The 21,863-nt window shown below is 44.0% G+C and overlaps 1 long non-coding RNA gene across 1 annotated transcript; it reads right to left on the bottom strand.

The window, feature by feature from the left end:
• Positions 1-5,216: 5,216 nt before the first annotated feature.
• Positions 5,217-21,863, bottom strand: LOC310745124. Its single transcript, XR_014539961.1, has 3 exons — positions 21,694-21,863; positions 12,784-12,888; positions 5,217-5,337 (listed from the first exon to the last, which is right to left on the bottom strand). It is a non-coding gene; the product is annotated as an uncharacterized lncRNA (long non-coding RNA).

Raw genomic sequence — 21,863 nt, 5'->3', positions numbered from 1 at the left:
TGTTAAATACACAACATAATTTACAGAAAACACAGTAAAAGCCCAAAGCATGAATGCATTTCAGTTCTCTTTATGTTTACACGGATGTAAATCCCTTTCGAGTTCAGAAAAACTTGCTCCAGAGTATATGTCCATAGGATTGCAGCTCTGGGGTATGATTCTGTATGGAGGGATTGAGGGAGAAATTTGATTCCGTTTGCATTGCAAGTCAAATCTACCTAATTTGCATTTTTTGACCAAATACAAACCAAAACCTATTCTTTGAAATTCACAGTTCTCCAGCCAAGTAGACATGTGTATACAGGCATATATACTAAGGTTAAAGTGTGCATTAAAATGTGCGTATTTTTGATAAATATAAATATTAGGGAAAACATGTTTTGCAAAAATGTGTATGTTAGGGGAAATGGCATACAAAAATGTGGCCGTTAGGAGAAATTTGTGCTAAAATGCTGATGAATTTCCATAAGGCCTTTTTAGTTTTTTAAAAAAATGTGGAGAATTGGATTTAAGATTAGGAAAAACAAGAAACTGAAATTGATAGCATCTCCCATCTCTACCTATATGCAAGGGCAAAAGTGCCAATTGATTTCCACAGGATTTACTCCTGTGTAGGCCTCGAAGTGTTAGTGTATGAATGTAATGAAAGTTTAAAGCCATTTGACCAGTGAGTGTTTTGGCCTCTTGGAGCACTGCACAACTGTGAATTGACGTAGTTTGGTTTATAGCATCTTATTTGGCTTATATAGCGCGCACTCTCTCTCTCTAGATATATATATATTAGTTCCCAGAAGGATCAGTGAACAGGATCTGTTGGGCTTTTGAGATTCTTATGGATTTGCCAATACACAAAGGTGTGATGTTACACTAAAAGCAACTCAAGTCCTCATGTAGCAATTTTTCTTTTTAATGAACAATTTTAAATGTCATTTTGGAGTTACACAATGGGGGGGGAGGAAACCCATAGAATGAAGCATCATTAATATTCATAGAAACAAGCAGAGTTCACATTTTGCAGTGATTTGGAATTTGACTGATCGCCGTACAAAAACTCATCTCACTTGAAAATAAAAAAAAAGATTTCTTTCAAGTTAAGGATTGATATTTGGCACAGCTCCTCTGGCAGAAAGTGCAGGAAAACTACTTCAAAAGTCTGTGTCATCAGTTTCTACAGAATAAAAAGATCAATCTGTCCCCATTCGTCGAGGTCAGTGATGATGGTCTGAAACAGTAATGTCTGCAAAAGAAAGAATATTCTGTGATGAACAATCAAATAATTTCATGCCCTCGAGTGGAAGAACTCTGCTTTGATAGTTAAATTTGACAAAAATAATAATAAAATAGTGAACTGAGGATTTTGGTTTGTTTTCAAGGGTACTTCTAGATGGGAGCAATATCTCATATAAATGGGTCATTCCAATCTGATTTTTTTGTGCTCATGATTGACATACAAGATTCAACACACACAGCTTAAGTCTTAACCCTCTTCAGAGCTATAGCATAGTCTCCCACCCACATCAGCGGAGGGTTGTGGTCCTTGAGATAATGTTTCCATGCTACCAGGCATTTCGTTCTTGATTACTACTTTGTGCTTGTGCTCATGTTTCTATATTCTCATACTCATGACTTTTGTTCAGCTGGAATTCACCAGAACTCAGTTCCATCACCTCTCAGATGGACTCCATTGCCATTATAAGAGAACAAGGGAGGTGTTTGTGATGAATTCTGGCACTTCTTTTTCTAGAAATATAGCACTGCTCATACTAAATCTTCTTGGACAGAGACAAAGAAAATTACATACCCAGTTTGGGGGCCATTTTACTACCCTGAGCCAAATTCCAGTGTTTCTCAAGGTAGCAAAATATCCCATGTGCTGTGACAGGAAGAGGACACTGGAATCTAGTGGTTAACTAGACAAAAAAAAAAAAAAGACACACCATCAATACACTTCTAGATTTGTTTTTTGCTTAGGGCACTTTATGTGTATAGAAAGAAAGTCATTCCTTGTATAGGCAAATATGGGAAGGACACAAAATATGTGCAAGGAAACAAAGGGATGTAACATTGAAATGGCCTTGCTAATGCTCTGTTCAGCTGCAGATTTTAGTCAAGCATGCACCATTTAGGAAACAGATGACATATCCGTGGGAAACTTAATTTACAACAGTGGCATCAATCAACTCTTTCCCCTGCTAATGAAAAAACAATTAATCCTGCCTCTGAGCATATGCAAAGTGCCATCCCTGCACCACTGAGGAGCACTCAAAACCTAGCCCCACATTCACTTCAATGGGACGTATACAACTAACTTGTTCCATCCATGGATTTCCGCTTGCACAATGGAGCGTCTTCCCTGCCTCCATCCCACATGCTCCTTAAATCTGTTCTGGGGGTTCCCCAACCCTCCAGGGCAGATTGGGGGAGAGTGTGGTCCGTGCATGGGGAGAGGTGGGAAATCCTGTTGTGTGGACAGGTGGAGTCCCCCAGATCCCGAACGCCCCCCCCCCCGTCATGTAGAATAACAACTCAAGACAACGTGCTATGGGATTAAATTGGCCACAACTTTATTAAATTTCAAATGTGGGTAGACCTTGGCTCAGGCATTGGGCGTTATCCCTCCCCAGTCCCCAGCCGGGGACCTAGGGAGCATCAGGGCTATCCAGTGGGGGGGGGTGGGCCGGCTCTGGAGAACATATGTTCAAGCAGAGATAGCCGCCCCCATTACGCCGCTGCCGCAGGGGAGAGCAATGACGACCTTTCGGCGTACGGTCAAAGCCTCCCTTCAGAAACCCCTTTAACGGGGAACCCTGGTATTGCCGCTGCAAAGAGGAAGATAGACTAAAGGATTCTGCCCAAGGCCTGATACCGCCAAAGTTGTGACGTTTTGCTACGGGAAAGGCGAAACCTGCCAATGCAGGCAAATTCCTTTCTGGCCCTTTAACAGCGACCTTGACGTAGCAGCGCCCGCATACCTGTGAAGAAAAGTTAACCTGCAAACCTGTGAAGAAAAGTTAACCAGCAAAACAAGACATTAACTGAGGGTGGGTAGGGTGGGAGAAGCTCTGGAGCCAAGTGAGGATTCCCAGGTAAGATCCTCCCTCTATTGTGTGGGCAGGTAGTTCCTACCCTACCTGGCCTGGTCTCCTTGGCAACGCTTCCCCCAGGTGGGATTGGACAGCTGACTGAGGTAGGCGGAGACCTCCAGGTATTCCACCTGAGGGAAGGCGAAGCCAAGCCTATGCTGATGGAGCCGCTCCAGATCCAGGGGCTGCGCGCGTCCATGCAAAGGGCGCCCCCCGTTTTTATGCGGGGAGCAGTCATTGCAGGTAGCTCAAAATCCTAGCTCTGATAGAGTTAATTGGGTATCGCCCAATGGTCATTTTGCCCAGAGAAACTTCCTTAGAGGATGCCGACCATTAATGCTCCTTCCTTGTGTAATCAGAACTTCATAATGGGGCTGGCTTGTGCAACACAGACCCATGCTGAGTCTGAATTTGAGCTGCACTGTGAATAAAAGCTACTCTCGTAAAACTATACTGATGCTCTGACAATTCAACAGATGCTCATTTCATCATCAACAAGGCAGGCTTTGTTTCTTTCCAGCAATTTGCATCAGGAGCTCCACTCCCCCTTGCCATTTGGAGCGAGCGAAGCACCACGAGTCCTCTTCGGCTTCCCGTATTTAATTCGAGGACTGGGGCTAATTTATGGCACTCCTTTGAAATATTTTTATATTGGGCCACTCCACTAGGACAACATAAAGCAGAGAGTAATTTATTTCTATGCAGTCGTTACAACAGCAAGTGCCTTGATGGATAGGGCTGAGTGCCGTGATGAGATATTTAACGATCACTAGTGATCATCATGAATAAAGTCCATTTGAAGCTAAAGCAAACATCGCCATCCACTCCAATCAATGACCCCGGCAATCAGCTCAGTAGTCCAAACGAAGTCAGCAGGAGTCTGGCATGAGATTTCCCAGAATTACAGCCAAGAATCCAGAAGCAATGTTGTCAGGCGTGGAGAGTCCTCCCCTCCCTTCGGCAATTTCACAGATACGAATTAACAAGCAGTTGATAAGATTTATGGTCCGTTTATTACAGCATCATGTTGCAAGCACAGATACACAGCTCTCCGCAAGGAGGGCAGTTGGCTAGTCTAATCTTACTTCTGCAGCATTTTGGGCGCCAACGGGAAGGTCCTCCCTCCCTCTGACTCCTTTGCTCTCTCATACGTTCGGGCCTCCGAGTCCGTGGTGAGGGAGGGGTCCCCCATGCTCTCAAGTGACGTCTCAACTAGCTGCCCCCTCCCTTCTGGTTCTGTTGTCATTATCTCATAACTGGGTAACTCCTCCCTAAGCTGTTCAGCTCCTCTCTCTCTCTGTGCTTCTGAACATGCTGTGGACAAGTGGGGGCGACTTGCCCCTCCAGCTCTCCATTGGAGAGAAGCTGGTCTGCCATAGAACGCATTCCCCAGTCCTCATCTTCTGATCATTCCCTGACAGATGTTGAGCATGAAGAGAGGCCAGGCAAGGGCTTCTTACCCCCTGATATACACAGGGAAATGACCCGTGACTCCACATAAACCACTGTTTCTCTGCCTGCAACACAGTCGAGCAAATATATAGCCATTTTGTTAACTTTTGTTGTTTAATCATTTGACCGTTATTAATAATAATCAACAAAACTCTGCTCCAGATGAAATTACTTCAGATCATAATATTCTGCAAGAAAAAATATATATATAAACATTAAATTATGTTAATAATCTCAGAGATGTTGATTTTGCTAAGCAAGGTTTGGGTCAGCTGATTTTCCACATCTCCACATCTCGTATAACTTAGGAAACCGTGCTGAAATATCTGTAGGGAAGTTTTCACATCAAACAGGATGAAAAAAAATGGTTCCGAGGGTTTGCTATTTTTCCCCTCTTGAAACAGAGGCAGCCTATGGTTCTGTCCCCAAGCATGATCTTCCATTTTAAAGTCAGTATGAAGGAATTAATAGTTGCCTCCAGTTTTTCTGGATGATGACTTGGGTAAATATTAATGATGGGCAAAGCTCAAGAGAGTTGAGGGCTTGGTTTGGAAGAGTATCCAAAACCTAACTAAAAGAGTGTACCTTCTTTGATGTGGAAATCAGGCTGGAGATCTCAGAACAAGCTACTATGAAATTAATGCTGATTCTTTGCTTGATCCAGATCTGAGTTACCTTGAATGTTGTTTGGAGTGTGAGAGCAAGATTCCTTTGCTGTTGAAAAGTGTTGCCAAGGTGGAGTTTAGCAAATTTTCGAAAGTTGTTTTCTTTGTCAGGTAATGTTTAGACTTTGTGTTGAAGCCTGAAGAAAATAAAAATCACACTGGTAGCTTTACATGTTTTTTTAATGATAGCTGAATATTTTTCCTGCTCTCTTTCACTCTGTGTGTTAGGTCTGGCCCAAGGATATTTAGAAAACAAATGTTTAAAACTACCCAAAAAGCAAAAACTCCAAGCGCTATTCTCTACATTCTTTTTTTCCAACCCCACATTCATTGCAGTGGTTGGAGAGAGAAAAAGCTATGTAATGTGTTTAAGACTGAGTGCAAGTCAGGGACTTTTTGCACATTATGCACAAGTCTCTGGATTAGAATCTGTGGAGCTGGTGTGGCATAGCATGCTGTGAATCAGAAAGCCACTGGTTTAAATCTCACTTCTGCCATATGCCTACTAGTTGGCCCTAAGGCAAACCACTTTCAGCCTCAGTTTTGCCATTTGCGATTATAATACAGTGGTACCTCGGGTTACAGACGCTTCAGGTTACAGACTCCGCTAACCCAGAAATAGTACCTTGGGTTAAGAAATTTACTTCAGGATGAGAACGGCGGCGGCACGGCAGCAGCAGGAGGTCCCATTAGCTAAAGTGGTACCTCAGGTTAAGAACAGTTTCAGGTTAAGAGCAGACCTCCAGAACGAATTAAGTTCTTAACCCGAGGTGCCACTGTACTTTACAGGCAGTGCTTTCCCCCTAAGAAAAACAGGTGCCAAAACTCACCATGAAGTTGTTACAGTAAGTTGCCGGACACCTCAGGGCAGCCCTGAACAGATGACAGTTTGACAACAGCCACATTCGCCACCTGCAGAGGTGCTAAGAAGTACAGCAAGCTGTCTCCCTGTCCGGTTTGGGGATCACCCCTAGTTCTGGTGCAGGACAAATAAATGCACTGCTGCCTCCCTCATTGTCTTAGATTCAGGCAGATGGCTATGGCAGCCATCTAAGGGCCCTCACACAAACACAAGTGTGTGCAATGGTAGAGGCCTAGCTGGCAAGTTTAAGTGCACCGCTGGTACACAGGAGATAGACTGAAGAAAAGGAAATATGAATTGGCCCCATTTCATAGCTTGACCAATTGTGGCCAGGAGTGGCTAGGAGCTAGATCTAAAAAAAAAGTGTAGACTCACACATGCTGGCCAGCTTCTGTTTTGACTTGAAATACAGTGGACGCTCGGGTTGCAAATGTGATCCATGTGGGAAGCACGTTCGCAACCCGCAGTGCCACATGTGGGTTGCGATTCAGGGCTTCTGCGCATGCGCAAGCGATGAAACCCGGAAGTAACCCATTCTGGTACTTCTGGGTTCGGCACAGTGCGCAACCCAAAGCATCTGTAACCCAAGGTATGACTGTATTCATTTTGGGCTTCTCAGAAGTATTTATATATAAGAAGCGGGCTGGGGCAGCACTAGCCCTCAATGGCCTTCACCTGAGAGGTGCTGGAACTGCACTCTGGCGCAGAAAAAAAAGCACTGTTTACCAGATTATTGTAAGGATTGCAACTAAATAGTCACAGGAAGGGAGCGAGATTTGGAGCTGAAATGCTGCATAAATGGTGGTTAGCCCTTTCTCTGACTACAGCGTCCCACACGAAATGGTCCTTAAAACAACTTTCATACACTTCGTCCCAACAGTGTTCAAAATGCAGATGTTCATTTTGTAACCCACCACAGCGGGGATGAAAACAGCCTGGAGCCATTTGGAATGGGGAAGATATGAATGGGAAAGGGTTTGGCACCAGCCCATTGTTTTTAAAGAAGTCCCTAAGTGGCTTGCTTTTTAAAATAAATAAAAATAAAATTTGGCAGACACGTGAGTGTATAATATTTGCTTGCACACTCTGAGATGCAAAAATTCCCGTGCTCAATTCTTCAGCATCTTCTGGTAGGGCTGGGAGGGTCTGGTAGGGCTGTAGTATAGACACTATTGAGCTATATGGACCAGCGCCCTGACTCAGACTAGATCTAGACACATAAAAAAAAGTGTTTCAGGAAAGCGCGTTGTAAACCTCATATTGGGAAATCACATTTGCGAAAGGCGGAACTCTACAGCGCCATCTGGTGTCAATGGTGTTATAAAGCATTTAAAACTATTTCTCTACTAATGTTGCTGATTCCTCAGTAAGAGGCAGCTTCGTAAGTTCTATTGTTTTTAATGCATATCTTAGAGTTTATTTATACAACCATAGAACTGTAGAGTTGGAAGGGACCCTAAGGATAATCTAGTCCTTGCAATTCAGCTGTCGAACCTGCAACCTTGGCATTATCAGCATCATACTCTAGGTAAAGGTAAAGGGACCCCTGACCGTTAGGTCCAGTCGTGGCCGACTCTGGGGTTGCGGCGCTCATCTCGCATTGTTGGCCGAGGGAGCCGGTGTCCAGCTTCCGGGTCATGTGGCCAGCATGACGAAGCCGCTTCTGGCGAACCAGAGCAGTGCACGGAAACGCCGTTTACGGTACCTATTTATCTACTTGCACTTTGACGTGCTTTCGAACTGCTAGGTTGGCAGGAGCAGGGACCGAGCAACAGGAGCTCACCCCGTTGCAGGGATTCGAACCGCCAACCTTCTGATCTGCAAGTCCTAGGCTCTGTGGTTTAACCCACAGCGCCACCCGCGTCATACTCTAACCAACTCCTTATCCAGGCTAATGCACATCTTAAGCCATTTTCTGGCCATCCCAAACTTTGTTAATATTGGGATGGCTGTTTGTAATGTAGTTGGTGGGCGGTAGAGGGTGGGAAGAATGAGAATTTCTAAAGGAACATCTTTGCCAAGGTCTGTTGTATGTCATTAAAATGCATTTAACGTAACAGTGCCCTAGGCTTCGTGCTATTCAAGGAATCTCTCTCGCTTTTTGATAGGTGAAAAGAAAAGTGGCCTTGAAGAGCTTAGAAACAATCCGCCTTCCTGCCGAGCTCTTCTCTCAACATCTTAACTTGAAATGGTGCAAATCACTCGTAGGACGGAATGGCAGGGAAAGGCGGGGAGGAAAGTACACAGCGAGGAACTCAGGAGAGGAAAAGAGGCATGATCAGCAGCAGCAGGGACTTGGTGTGGTAGGACTAGATCGGGGATGGGGCACTTTCAGCTGTTGGTGAAATCCAACTCCCATCAGCCCCAGGCAGCATGGCCCAATGGTCAGGGCTGATAGGAGTTATAGTCCACCCCACCCCCCATCATTCAGCCCGGACACTGAGGTCCAGCTCTGGTGGTTCCCTCACTGCAAGAAGTGAAGCTACAGGAAACCAGATGGAGGGCCTTCTCAGTAGTGGCACCCACCCTGTGGAACACTCTCCCATCAGATATCAAGGAGATCAGTAGCTACACAATTTTTAGAAAACGTCTGAAGGCCATGTAGGGATGTTTTTAATCTTAGATGTTTTGTTATGCTTTTATATGTGTTGGAAGCCCACCCCCCAAGTGGCTGGGGCAACTCAGTCAGGTGGGTGGGGTACAAATAATAAAATTATTGTTATGTCTTCAGAAGTAAGCCCTCTGAGTTTGATGGAGCTTGCTCTGAGGTACATGCATCAAGGATTACAGCCTTAGCTGGCATTTCAGCTGATTGCAGCTGTATTTTACAGGCGGGGAAAAATCCAGTTTGATCCCACGCTAATTATATACCTGCATGATGTTCTTTTAAGAAATGAAATTACGGTAAGTGTTTTAAATATTATGAGGTTTTGAAAAAGCCAGTAATGGAAGGAATAAATGGTTTTGGAAACCATTAAAGCTTTTTGACAAACACTGACAAAAGCAAAGAAATGAAAAGCGATGCTGAGTCCTTGTAGCCTGCTGTTTGTCATTTGAGGTTTTTCTTATTTTCGCACTACCACTCAGCATAATTTAAAGTAAAGGGGCCGATTCGATCAACAATTCATGATCGTTTCATTGCACAAGCCCTAGGGAGGAACCTCTTTCTGTTAAAAAGCCTCAGCTTAGTGCTAGGTGTTCCAAATCAATGCAGCTTTCCTAGAATTGTAGACCTGGAAGGGACCCAAGGGTCATCTAGTCCAACCCCCTGCCATTTTTCCAAATTCTGTATGAAATGAACAAAAATGAACAGAAATGAACAGAAGCTAAATGCAGGTGCTTTGCGGGGCATTATTTGAAAAGGACTTTAAAAGTTACTTCATGAAGTAAGAGCTATAAGGAAATCCGCTCCACTTCCTAGTGGGGAGGCGTTGCGGTAGCCACCCACTCCCCCCAGGGGCGGGGGATGAAGTCCCGCGTTGCCCTGGGGATCCTGGCCGCATCAGCACACAGCCAGCCAATCCGCCTGCTGGTGGGGGCGTGGCCAGGACCATTTAAGTGAGGGCGCTAGCCGGGGGGCTTCTTCTTGGCTCACTTCCTGAATCTCCCACCCTTCCTCCCTTTTGCAGGTTTTCATTGGCCTTGCTATGGACCTTGGTTGGTCGCCGCTGAGGGGCCTGGTAGGAATTTTTCCACTTGGCAAAATTGGCACGGGCCATTTGGTTTTCGCCTACCTCGTAGCAATCGTCACAGCTTTGTGAGGTTCTGCGGTTACACATTGTTTGACCTTTTGATGGGTAAGGGGAGGTGTGGCCATCACCTGCCCCTCCAAGTTTAAGGGTATTTCGTTAAAGGAATCTAGGGGTGTGGATCTTGTCCGAAGCCTGGGGCGGGGCTAGGGCCATGACACGACCCCGTCGGGAACACGTAGGGGAGCTCAAGTTTCTCTGCATCGATGGGGCTCCCCCTTCTGGTGGTTTACTGTTATGTACTGAGTTGAATAGGATCGAAATTGCAGCAGTCTGATTGGTCCTAGAACAATAGGATTCAGAATGCAGTATTCTGATTGGTCCTAAAACAATAGGGTCCAGAGACACACACACACACACCATTGCATGTTGTCTGTCTGGGGCTGTCACATACTAAATATCATTGCATGCCACCTGTTCCACAGTCCAGTGCTAAATATCACTGGAAATCAATGATAAAAGGCTGTCAAGTACTGAAATCAAATGTCACCTGGTGTCAAATACTGATGATTCACGGACTACTTGAATATTCAGAATATATCAAGTTATATTTGACATTAACACTTGCTGAAGAAATTCTGAAGGTAGTTTCTGAGACCAAATCATTTCTGTAAGATATGGGACAGATCCCCATATCACATGGCAACTCATTAGAATCATGGAATCATAGAGTTGCAGAGTTGGAAGGGATCCAGCCCCCCGAAATGCAGGAATCCCGCCCACAGCTATCCCTGGGTGGGCTTGGATGCAGGTAGCTTGCCACACAGAACCCGTTACTGCAGGAGGCAATTTAAAGAGGCTTCAACATGGCAACCACATCCTGTGTAAATGCCCTTATTGTAGAAGCCTTCAGGATTGTGTTAAATAACATACTTAATGCACACAGTGAGATCCCTCTGAAATACCTATTTTATGTGCTTTTAATGGCCTGTGGTCCTTCTGTTAGCTCAGAAGATGCATCACATTGTGCTACAAATGATATCTTACTTTGTGCAACAGAAATTGAATCCTAAGTGAATTGGTTTGTGCTTTCAGCTTCTTTGGTTTTTACTTGCAGAACTTGTTGCAAAGCAGCACTCAAACTTAAGGTAACACAATCTGATCCTAATTCTCTTGTCTTCTTTTTTTCAAGTGGCAATGCAAAGATTATGTTGCAAAAATGTGTAACTCTCATTCGTGGAATCAGTTGCATAAAGAAATAGAACCCAGCTAGCCCCACATTTCTTAATCTGCCTTTTTTAAGTGTAAGAAATAATTCACACATTATGTTTAGCAGTCAGGAGACATAGCTGTCATCAGGCAACCATGAGACATTCTACAAAGCTGTCTTGTGAGCTGTTGCTTGGTAGGGGAGATACAAATATTTTAAATAAATAAAAATACCCAATGTTACAAATTGCTTAGGTTGATATGTAGCTTTATTGATGAGCTGAATGCATTATTTATTCCATTGCTATTATAGCCCCATAAAAATACTCCAGGAGCCTGCAGTGAGAAGCCATTAAATAAAACGGTTTTAATATGTGAGTAGGGAACCCATGGCTCCCAGATGTTGTTGGACTACAGCTCTTATCACCTTTGGCCATGGGCCATGCTGGTTACGGCTGATGGGAGCTAAAATCCAACAATATCTAGAGAGCCACATTTTCCCCACCTTCCTTTTTATGAGATAAAGGGACCCCTGACCATTAGGTCCAGTCATGGCTGACTCTGGGGTTGTGGCGCTAATCTCGCTTTATTGGCCGAGGGAGCCGGCGTACAGCTTCCGGGTCATGTGGCCAGCATGACTAAGTCACTTCTGGCGAAACCAGAGAAGCACACGGAAATGCCATTTACCTTCCCGCTGGAGTGGTACCTATTTATCTACTTGCACTTTGATGTGCTTTCGAACTGCTAGGTTGGCAGGAGCTGGGACCGAGCAATGGGAGCTCACCCCGTCGCAGGGATTCGAACCGCCGACCTTCTGATCGGCAAGTCCTAGGCTCTGTGGTTTAACCCACAGTGCCACTCGCGTCCCTTTTTTTATGAGATACTCTTACACAAAGATATCTAGCTGTTATGCAACACCCTTTGCTCCTGTCACCAAAATTCAGGTGGAGGCATCCCTGACACGAAAACTGCCCCTACATGCTTTCCTCTGTACTCTTTGTTTCACATTTCTGAACTCCAATTCCAGGTGCATCATTTCCAATGAAGCAAGAAAACTCTACAATTGTACCTTGGTTTTCGAACAGCTTAGTTCTTGAACGTTTTGGCTCCCGAACGCCGCAAACCCGGAAGTAACTGTTCTAGTTTGCGAACTACCATATTGTATCTTCTCCTGTCATGTCATACTTCTGGAACATCTCACTTTAGGCCGGTGTCACCCCTAACTTGGGACGTTGTCCACATTCAGTGTCCTATTTTTGTTTTCTGAAAATCGAAAAGTATGCGTTGGATTTCACAGATAGCCAGACATGCAGATATCAGGGGGCATTCTAAGAAAATAAAATATGAGCTCCAGCAACATTTTCCCCAAATCAGCTCTGCCGTTACCACCACAGAAAGATAAGTCCAGCCATTCATACGAAACTTACTATAGACGTGAATGACGAAAGAGTTTCCCTTTCTTATTTCAGAACCAATGGAAACTGAATAGAATGGTTCCTATTTGACTCGATTTTTCATTCATGGCAAACAAACACCTCCAAATGTAGGACAAACTCCTTGACTGTTGCATCACACTGGAATACACTTGATTTACAACACGCCTGCCCAATTTGAATCCATACATGCTGGCTCAGTAGGGGCTTGATAAACTTCCTGTTTTTCATCTCTGCCTTGAATGGTAGAAATCCAAGTGTTTTCAAGCACCTGGTCAGCTACGCTCCATGGCTGTAAAGTCACAAGTTGTTCAGGAGCAGATTACAGTCTTTAAATTACAGTCTTTATATAAAGTTTCGCCAAATCCCTGCTCCCCTGCACTAGCTTACCAGCAGGACATTTTCCATCTCTTCTTTCCATTCATTTATACCTGTAAAGTGTGCGTGCAAAAACTGTGAATATCATGACTTGGTATTCTGATTTGAATCCACATGCTGCAAGAAAAGAGGCACAAAAACAAAGGGTTTGATAGAATGATTTTTTAAATGATATTTGTTGTTAAACATTTTGCTGCCTTGGGCTCCTTGGGAAGGAAAGGCAAGTTATAAATTATTACTATTTTTGATTAAATTTGTATAATGCCCCTATACCTGCAGGTCTCAGGGTGGTTGCAACGTAAAATCGCAGTATTAAAAACACACAATACATAATAAAAAACAGAACAATCCAATAATGCCCCCCAACACATGTTAAAAAGGCATTGGGTTAATTGAAATCATCATCATTCAGCTTTCACAGGGCAGGTTATAAATTTTAAATAATAATAATAATAATAATACAGCTTTCACGTTCCAAAGATTGGAAAGTATTAAAGTAGAAAAGACACATCCCTCAACTTGTTTTTCTTTATAGCCTTTTAAAAAATGTATTTTCTCTCTCCCCACCGCTCCCCTCCCCCCCCCCCGCTATTTTCAGAGAAGGAAGAACTAAAGGGCAAATTGCTCCAAAAACAATTATAACTGAAGCATCATCAGCCTGTAAACCTACTTCAGCCTCTAACAAGACCAAGATGCTCTCTCACCTCCGTCATGGGGAGAAACGTTCTTCATGCACCATTAGATGAGCAAGAAGCACTCAGAGCAGTTAATGAGGCACAGGTATTCTAAACTTAGAACAGGCAACTGATTATAAGCATAGGCAATGACAGTAAACAAAGAAAAGCGGAGGTCAACTGATGTTCAGAGATGAAGCTAAACACCACAGTACAAGCCTAACCATGTCTACTAAGAAGTAAGTCTTGTTGACTTTAATGGGGCTTACTCCAGTTAAGTGGTGCCTGGGTTGCAGACTCGGACTGGTTTAAACGAATACTTACAGGTTACATACACTGAGGTTACAGATTCCGCTAACCCAGAAATAGTGCTTCAGGTTAAGAACTTTGCTTCAGGATGAGAACAGAAATTGTGCTCCGGTGGCACGGCAGCAGCAGGAGGCCCTATTAGCTAAAGTGGTGCTTTGGGTTAAGAACAGTTTAAGGTTAAGTAGGGACCTCCGGAATGAATTAAGTACTTAACCTGAGGTTCCACTGTAAAAAAATTCCTTCCAGTAGCACCTTAGAGGCCAACTAAGTTTGTTGGTCTCTAAGGTGCTACTGGAAGGAATTTTTTATTTTGGTTAAAGGAATCTTAGTGAACCGATGAAACAATTGACTCTGCAGAATTTTGCATATTGGTAAAAACTGATTTGGAAGAAAACACATCACCATTATTAATATTATTATTTTAAAGAAATAATCTGAATTGTTTCTCCAAACAGACAATAATAAAAACAGAAGAAACGAAACATAATTCATTATAAACAAAAACTAATGTACACTGAACCTAATAAGGTAACAATGTGCTCCTCCTGTTTATTGAAGATTTGTCTTGATTTGCTTGCAACACACTTATGAGCAGGTTAGACAATGTCCAGTTTTATGGAGCATTCACTCTGATTTGCTTGCTCTCACAAACATTATGTGACAATGAGCATTCATCCTGAGTTCATTGTGATTTGCTTACATGGTGGTTATACATACATTTACCTGTCACTTTCCTAACTACAAAAAGTCAGTCTGGGTTGTTGTTGTTTTTGTGTGGATTTGTTGCATCAGAGTCCACTTTAATCCACTTTAATTGCACAAACCTATGCAACTGAATCCCTCCTGCAAAATATGGGCAGTCTGGAGGCAAGCAATATGAAAAGTGTTGAACAAATTCCAGCAGCATAAACTTAACATGGAAGGGAACCAGCAAAATATACACTGCTGGGGGGGATTCTTCACCAACTATTTGAAGTAGTGTGATGATATTTCAGTGTAGTGAATATATTTTTCAAAGATCAGTGGGACAACTCGCTGTTTCACTTCTCACTAGAGAGAATGCAACTACCAGTATAGGAAGAAGAATTTCATTTTCTAGATGTTAGCTTATACCACAAGGCATATCTTTTAACACAAACAACGGGCAAGTTCCTTCTTCTATTAATATCACAGCATAGTAATTTAGAGGTGATTGCATAAACACCCTTCCCAGGATAACTAGCTTTTAAGTACCTATACCACCTGTAATTTTTGCCACGAGAGTGACATAGTGTATCTTGTCTGATCAAATACAATTCAACCCATATGCTAGAAAAAAAGTTCACTTTATGGGGTAATCCAGATTTGAGGATAGGGAGGCAGCTTTTTGTAGAAGGAATGATTGTGGGATATATGCATTAGATCATATGTAATTTTTTTTGCCATTTTCCATATTGTGGTTTAAATATCATTTACCAGCGAGTGCTGAATGGCAATATTGTCAATGACAACGCCTATTACGACGTTTGTTTATGGAACACCTGCTTTGAGTGCTTCAGTATCTCCTGAATTATTTAAGTGAATTATTGGATATCCTAATAAAGCTGAAACCATGACTGCTGCTTATTCAGAGAGTTCTGGAACAGGGAATTAGAATGTGCTGTACAATGGGAAATGGTTTTGGAATCTACACAGAACATCTCTCTAGAGTTGAAATGTGGGGGTGGGTATCGTTTTGTTTGTTTGTATGTTAAATATTTTTGTGTTTTTATACTGTAAACTGACCTGTGATCCATGGATGAAGGGTGGTATATAAAATAAATGGATGGATGGATGAGATACTGATCCACCAGTCTCAATTTGAGTCCACAATGTTTGTACTGGAAGGCACTGTCTAATAATTATATGATGAAGGTCTAATGCTAAAAAGGCCTCATTGAGGCATATGATGTATCTGGAGATATATTCATCCTAGCCTGAAATTGTTACCCATATGAATTGTGTACTAGCAAAATCTTCAGTATTGCCAGATGTTCGTGTACTTTTGAACTGTATTTCTACAGTATGGGGATTAATAGCAGCACAACAAAAGTGGATGCTGGAATCCCTTATGGTTGACAAGAGACTTGCACTTTGAGCCTGGAAGAATCAATACCCACCATCCATTATGCAATGGTCTGAGGACCTTACCACCCTTGCTGCATTTGAACATATATATTTTTAATAAATACCAATTCTGTGTGGATACCTGTTTGGACATCTAGGGGGCTTATATTCATTTATATGTTTAATTTTAGAAGGAAAAGCTTGTGGCTATTACAGTCTCAAATGAACTCATAGTGTGTATTGTCGGGGGGGTGTCGTTCCCCCCAACTTTTTTTAAAAAATCTATCTTTGTTATTTGTTGTTTCTTTGTTAAATTTGACACTTTTTTTTAAAAGGCCAGGTCTTCGCCAACCACCTGAATCAGTGTAGCGATGGGGCACGATGGAACTCACTCAGCAACACATTTTAGAATGAAGGAAATGGCTGTTTACAACCCATATAATAACCTTGGATGCAAATAGACTACCTGACTGCTAAGAAGCAAAGTTGCTTTCACCTTCCAGTGTTTCATGCAATGAGTGCAAAAGCACAGGTATAACTCACAACCACTAGGGCATTGTAAAACATCCCACTATATAACCTTTAAACATTTTCTTATTAAGATTTAATGCAATAACTTGAAAAATATCAAAGCCTCTGTTCTTCTGCATTAAGTCCTGTCTCCGTTGGCCTCCTCACCACAACAGTATCTGCTGAAGTTAGATAATTCTGATGCATCCCAGCTGTTCTCGTAGAACTTAGGGGTCACAACTGCATGTCACAAGGTGCCACGGTTGCTGGCTTAGCGTGTTTGATTTGGAAAAAACAGCATGTTGGTGTTCACTGCCCAGTCACCCCCACATCATTCTTTCCCTGGTGTGTTGGGGAGAAACAAACCAGGACATCTTGGCTTCTCACAGCATCTGAATGTGGGATCCTGGTGTCTTCCTTCCAGATTTGTAAGTCATCCTGGATTGTACGGAGAAACAACCACGCAGTGGAGTGGTGTAGCGTGGGGGGTGCAGGGGGGGCCGGCCGCACCGGGCGCAACATCTGGGGGGGGCGCGCTCGCACTCGCAGCTCTCTGCCCCCTGCTAAAATCCACGGATTAGGGGGCGCAAATTACTTGCCTTGCCCTGGGTGCTGACAACCCACGCTACGCCACTGCAACCACAATCCTGGATTTATATGTCATAGGAAGCTTAACCGGCTTCCTGTTTTGTATTTCCTGTTCACGTACCATCCAACATTCCTCAGAAGAAAATAGTGGCATTTCTCACTCCCAACCCCCATTTTTTGTCATCTCACCTGCCCGCAGAGCATTTCCTATCACAAGAAGGCGATTGCCACCCCCGTTTACTCCAAAAGGACACAACACACACACTGTTTGCCATCCTGAGAAAACAACTTAATCCCGATTTTATTTTATTTTATTATTTGGTAGATGTACAAAAAGGAAAACATACACCAATAAATAGATTTTAGAAAGGAGCAAGATTAGACATGAGTGCACAAAGCACTTTTTTAAAAATCGAGATGCTCCCCCTTTCTTCTTGCCCAGGACAGCCCTGCCCTCTGCCTGTCCCTTAGAGCTGGCATGTCAACCTTGGTGGGAGCAGCCTCTCCTCCTCCTTGCCCACGCTCCTGAAGCTGCTACAAGGTGCCCAAGGGAGGAGGAGGTCGGCAGTAAAAGGACCCCTGGACGGTTAAGTTCAGTCAAAGGCAACTATGGGGTTGCAGCACTCATCTCGCTTTCAGGCCAAGGGAGGTGGTGTTTGTCCACAGATAGCTTTCCGGGTCATGTGGCCAGCATGACTAAACCACTTCTGGTGCATTGGAACACCGTGGCGGAAACCAGAACGCACGGAAACACCGTTTACTTTCCCACCGCAGCGGTATCTGTTTATCTACTTGCACTAGTGTGCTTTCGAACTGCTAGGTTGGCAGGAGCTGGGACCAAACAATGGGAGCTTACCCTGTTGCAGGGATTCAAACCGCCGACCTTCTGACTGGCAAGCCCAAGAGGCTCAGTGGTTTAGAGCACAGCGCCACCCGCGTCCCCTTGGCCAGCAGTGGTTGCTATGGAGAGGCAATGGGATGCTCAGGACAACGCCAGCTCATCCTCTTCCCTAAGCTCACTGACAGTGGTGCTGGTGAGGGGAAAAGGGATGCTCCAGGATCAAATCAAAAGCCAGGATGGCTTTCATAATTCTGGGACTGTCCCTGGAATATTGGGACACTTGGAGGGTATGTATTCACACTAGGCAAAGTGAAAACAGGCAGCCTGCATGGGCACAATGTTCATTCTCAATAAACCATGATATGCCATTACCTCTGGTTTATCCTGATATAAACAATGTCAGTCTGTACAGACCTAGGAAGAAAATAGGCTTTAGATAGGAACACAGAGCACTGACTTAGACCACTGGTACATCTGACTCAGTATTGTCTACCTTTGGTCTTCCAGATGTTGCTGAACTACATCTCCCATCAGCCCCAGCAAACATGGCCAAAGGTCCTCCCCACTTCTGGTCTAAACTGACTGGCAGTGGCTCTCTACCTGGAGATGCAGAGGATTATACCTGGGACCTCCTGCATGCAAAGGAAGGGTTCTACCAACAAGTTAAAACCCTTCTCCATTCAAGAGGATGGAATGGAGCAAGTGACCAATGTGGGAGGAGGGAACACCCAGAAAAAAGAACCATACGACAAAGTGTGATCTGGAGTCCTGTAGTTGCAGACACAGCCTCCCCTCCTTGATACAGAGGTACCTTGGGTTACATACGCTTCAAGTTACATAAACTTCAGGTTACAGACTCCGCTAACCCAGAAATATTACCTTGGGTTAAGAACTTTGCTTCAGGATGAGAACAGAAATCGTGCGCCGACAGCGCAGCAGCAGCGGGAGGCCCCATTAGCTAAAGTGGTGCTTCAGGTTAAGAACAGTTTCAGATTAAGAACAGGCCTCCAGAACAAATTAAGTTCTTAACCCGAGGTACCACTGTATTGTTGTATGCACAGCTAAAGAAATGCTGGATAGAGGTTGATGTTTTTCTGAAGTAAAAAGGCCATGTTGAAATAGCAGGAAATACTAGAATTTGCCTACTTTCTGGCCTTTAAGAAATGCCTATTCCCTAACATGACAACATGAAACAAGATAAATATATCCAAATCTCTGCTACTCCATGGAACTTCAGGGCGCTTTGGAATGATGTGATTCAGGATGAATCACATAATATTATTTCATACATTTAATACGTTGAACTCTAAAAATAGGTTAAAGATTCTGCAAGTGAAGTTTGCTTTTCTCTAAACGCTCGGTTGCAGTTTGGTTTAGGTTTTCCCCAACTATTAGCAAGCAGGCAAGCTGGGCAACACGGAATCTCATCTACGATAGCTGTGGGATCATCCTTCCACACTACCATCACGGGGTCTGTAAAGAGCTTGTGGTTCTGCTGTCAAATTTTGGCACTTGGCTAAGGTCTGCCTCAAGACGACCTTTTCACACACCCTGTAAAACGACTGGGTTGTTTGCCACACTTGCACCAGTGTTAAACTGGTGTTTCCTTCAAGAGATCTAAAGCACGAAAGGCAAATGCATGAAATATGCTGTAGAGTTGTCCGCAAAGAACTCTCGCTCATCTGGGCCGCCTGACAAACCTCCTGGTGTACAAAGCCCCATCTTCAGAATGTATTTAAGCAGTATCATGCTGCTTTAAACTGTTATGGCTTCCCCTCCCAAAGAATTCTGGGAACAGTAGTTAAGGGTGCTTAGAGTTCCTCAGAGAACCCTATTTCCAGAGATGAATTTAGAAGAATGTGACCGGTTTGGTTGCACAGGCATGGAGCCTTTGGGGCGGGGCCGCTGGGGGTGCTGCAGCTATGATATAGAATGGAAGGTGAGAGGCAGGGAGAGCCAAACTTTGGTTTTTCACAGGGTGCCGCTGAAATTAGAGACCCCAAGTTCTGCCACTGCTATTCCCCTCTCCTAGCTACAATTCCCAAAATAGTTGGACAGTCCATGCCTCTTCCCAGGGAATTGAGAACTGTAGCTCTGTGAGAGGATTAAGGATCACCTAGCAGATCGTGACGCGGGTGGCGCTGTGGGTAAAACCTCAGCGCCTAGGACTTGCCAATCGCATGGTGGGCGGTTCGAATCCCCGCGGCGGGGTGCGCTCCCGTCGTTCGTTCCCAGCGCCTGCCAACCTAGCAGTTCGAAAGCACCCTCAGGTGCAAGTAGATAAATAGGGACCGCTTACCAGCGGGAAGGTAAACGGCGTTTCCGTGTGCTGCGCTGGCTCGCCAGATGCAGCTTGTCACGCTGGCCACGTGACCCGGAAGTGTCTGCGGACAGCGCTGGCTCCCGGCCTCTAGAGTGAGATGAGCGCACAACCCTAGAGTCTGGCAAGACTGGCCCATACGGGCAGGGGTACCTTTACCTTTACCTAGCAGATCGTGAAGCTGAGGCTCCAATACTTTGGCCACCTCATGAGAAGAGAAGACTCCCTGGAAAAGCCCCTGATGTTGGGAAAGGTGGAGGGCACAAGGAGAAGGGGACAACAGAGGACGAGATGGTTGGATAGTGTTCTCAAAGCTACCAACATGAGTTTGACCAAACTGCGGGAGGCAGTGGAAGACAGGAGTGCCTGGCGTGCTCTGGTCCATGGGGTCACGAAGAGTCGGACACGACTAAAAGACTAAACAACAACAACAACAAAAGCAACTCTCAGCATGCTGAACAAACTACAGTTCCCAGGATTTTTGCAGTGGGGCAGTCATGGCTATTTAAAGTGGTATGTTGTTGCTTTAAATGTACAGTGCAGAGGGACCTGTGACAAATACGTGCCTTTGACAAATTATGCACACGGAAGCACTGCCAGAAGCACTCGTGGAACCATGGCAAACACAATTGCCATGTCAAATGGCCTACACAGTTTCGGAATCACTACTCCGACGACACCACAGAAAGTAGTCATGGATTATGGCTGTGTTCTCTATATAATTGCTACATTTTCAAATACAGGATTTAAGTGGGCCCCCAGCATTCTTTGAAGTTTGCTGCTCATGTCTTCATCATTATCCTATTCCGCCCCCCAGGCAAGCTTTGTGTCGCTATTTATCAATATTTACTGGTTGTTCTAGCCAATCAGTTTCCCTACCCACTTCTGTACATAAAGGTATTATGTTCATTTTTACATCGAGATCACTTTTCAAAGCAACAACTGCAAGCTTGATAGTTTAATGATACTTTGTTCAAGAACTGGACACAATGCTAAAAAAAACCCCATATAATTGGGATATAGTGACAGCTGCTCTGATCCTCAGAGAATATCCTAGGTCACTGCTTTGAAGTTTGTTCTACATGTCAGCACCACCAAGCTCACTCACAATGGATAAAACACTGATAAGCACTAGAATTGCAGCAACCCAGAGAGATATATGTTGTAGGAAACAGAAGTGCTGAAATCTTTGTTGCCATGACAACAAACCCCTAATTCCATTTCTAAGGGGAAGCTATTTCCTAAATGGGGAGGGGGGGACGACTCTGCTTCTCTAAGCAAAAATAGCATGTACACATTTTGGGGGATCAATGGATCTCAGAAACAGAGGGAAAGGGGAGCCATCTATAGGCAATTTTGCCGAAAAACAAAGAGCAGTGTTATTTTTATTATTATTATTTTTTTAAAAAACAAATTACTTGCTGTTATGCAAACATCCCATGTATGATTGAAGCAGAGAATCGTTTCAAGTGTGCCCAGGGGTTGCATTTCAAGAAATGTATTCAGTTCACTAAAACTTGTTCATTATAAAACCTCAGATAGATCACCAAAGAGACAATTAGAGGAAGCACTGAAAATATTCTCTTTCTCCTCACCCCAAACTGCAGTTTTCGGAAGATCATTTCAACAGATGAAACTGTCATAAGGGCGGGGGGGGGTGGATTGCTGTCATTGTGGATCTGTTCTGTTCCCAAAACCTCTACGAAAACGCCAGTCCATGCTGGTTTCTACCAGTTCACAGTGATAGGACTGTGAATGCAGAGTT

Source organism: Podarcis filfolensis, assembly GCF_964270895.1.
Source record: "Podarcis filfolensis genome assembly, chromosome: 11".
Lineage (NCBI taxonomy): Eukaryota > Metazoa > Chordata > Lepidosauria > Squamata > Lacertidae > Podarcis > Podarcis filfolensis.
Note: the sequence above shows the minus strand (reverse complement) of the source record. Positions and strands in the feature narration are given on the sequence as shown.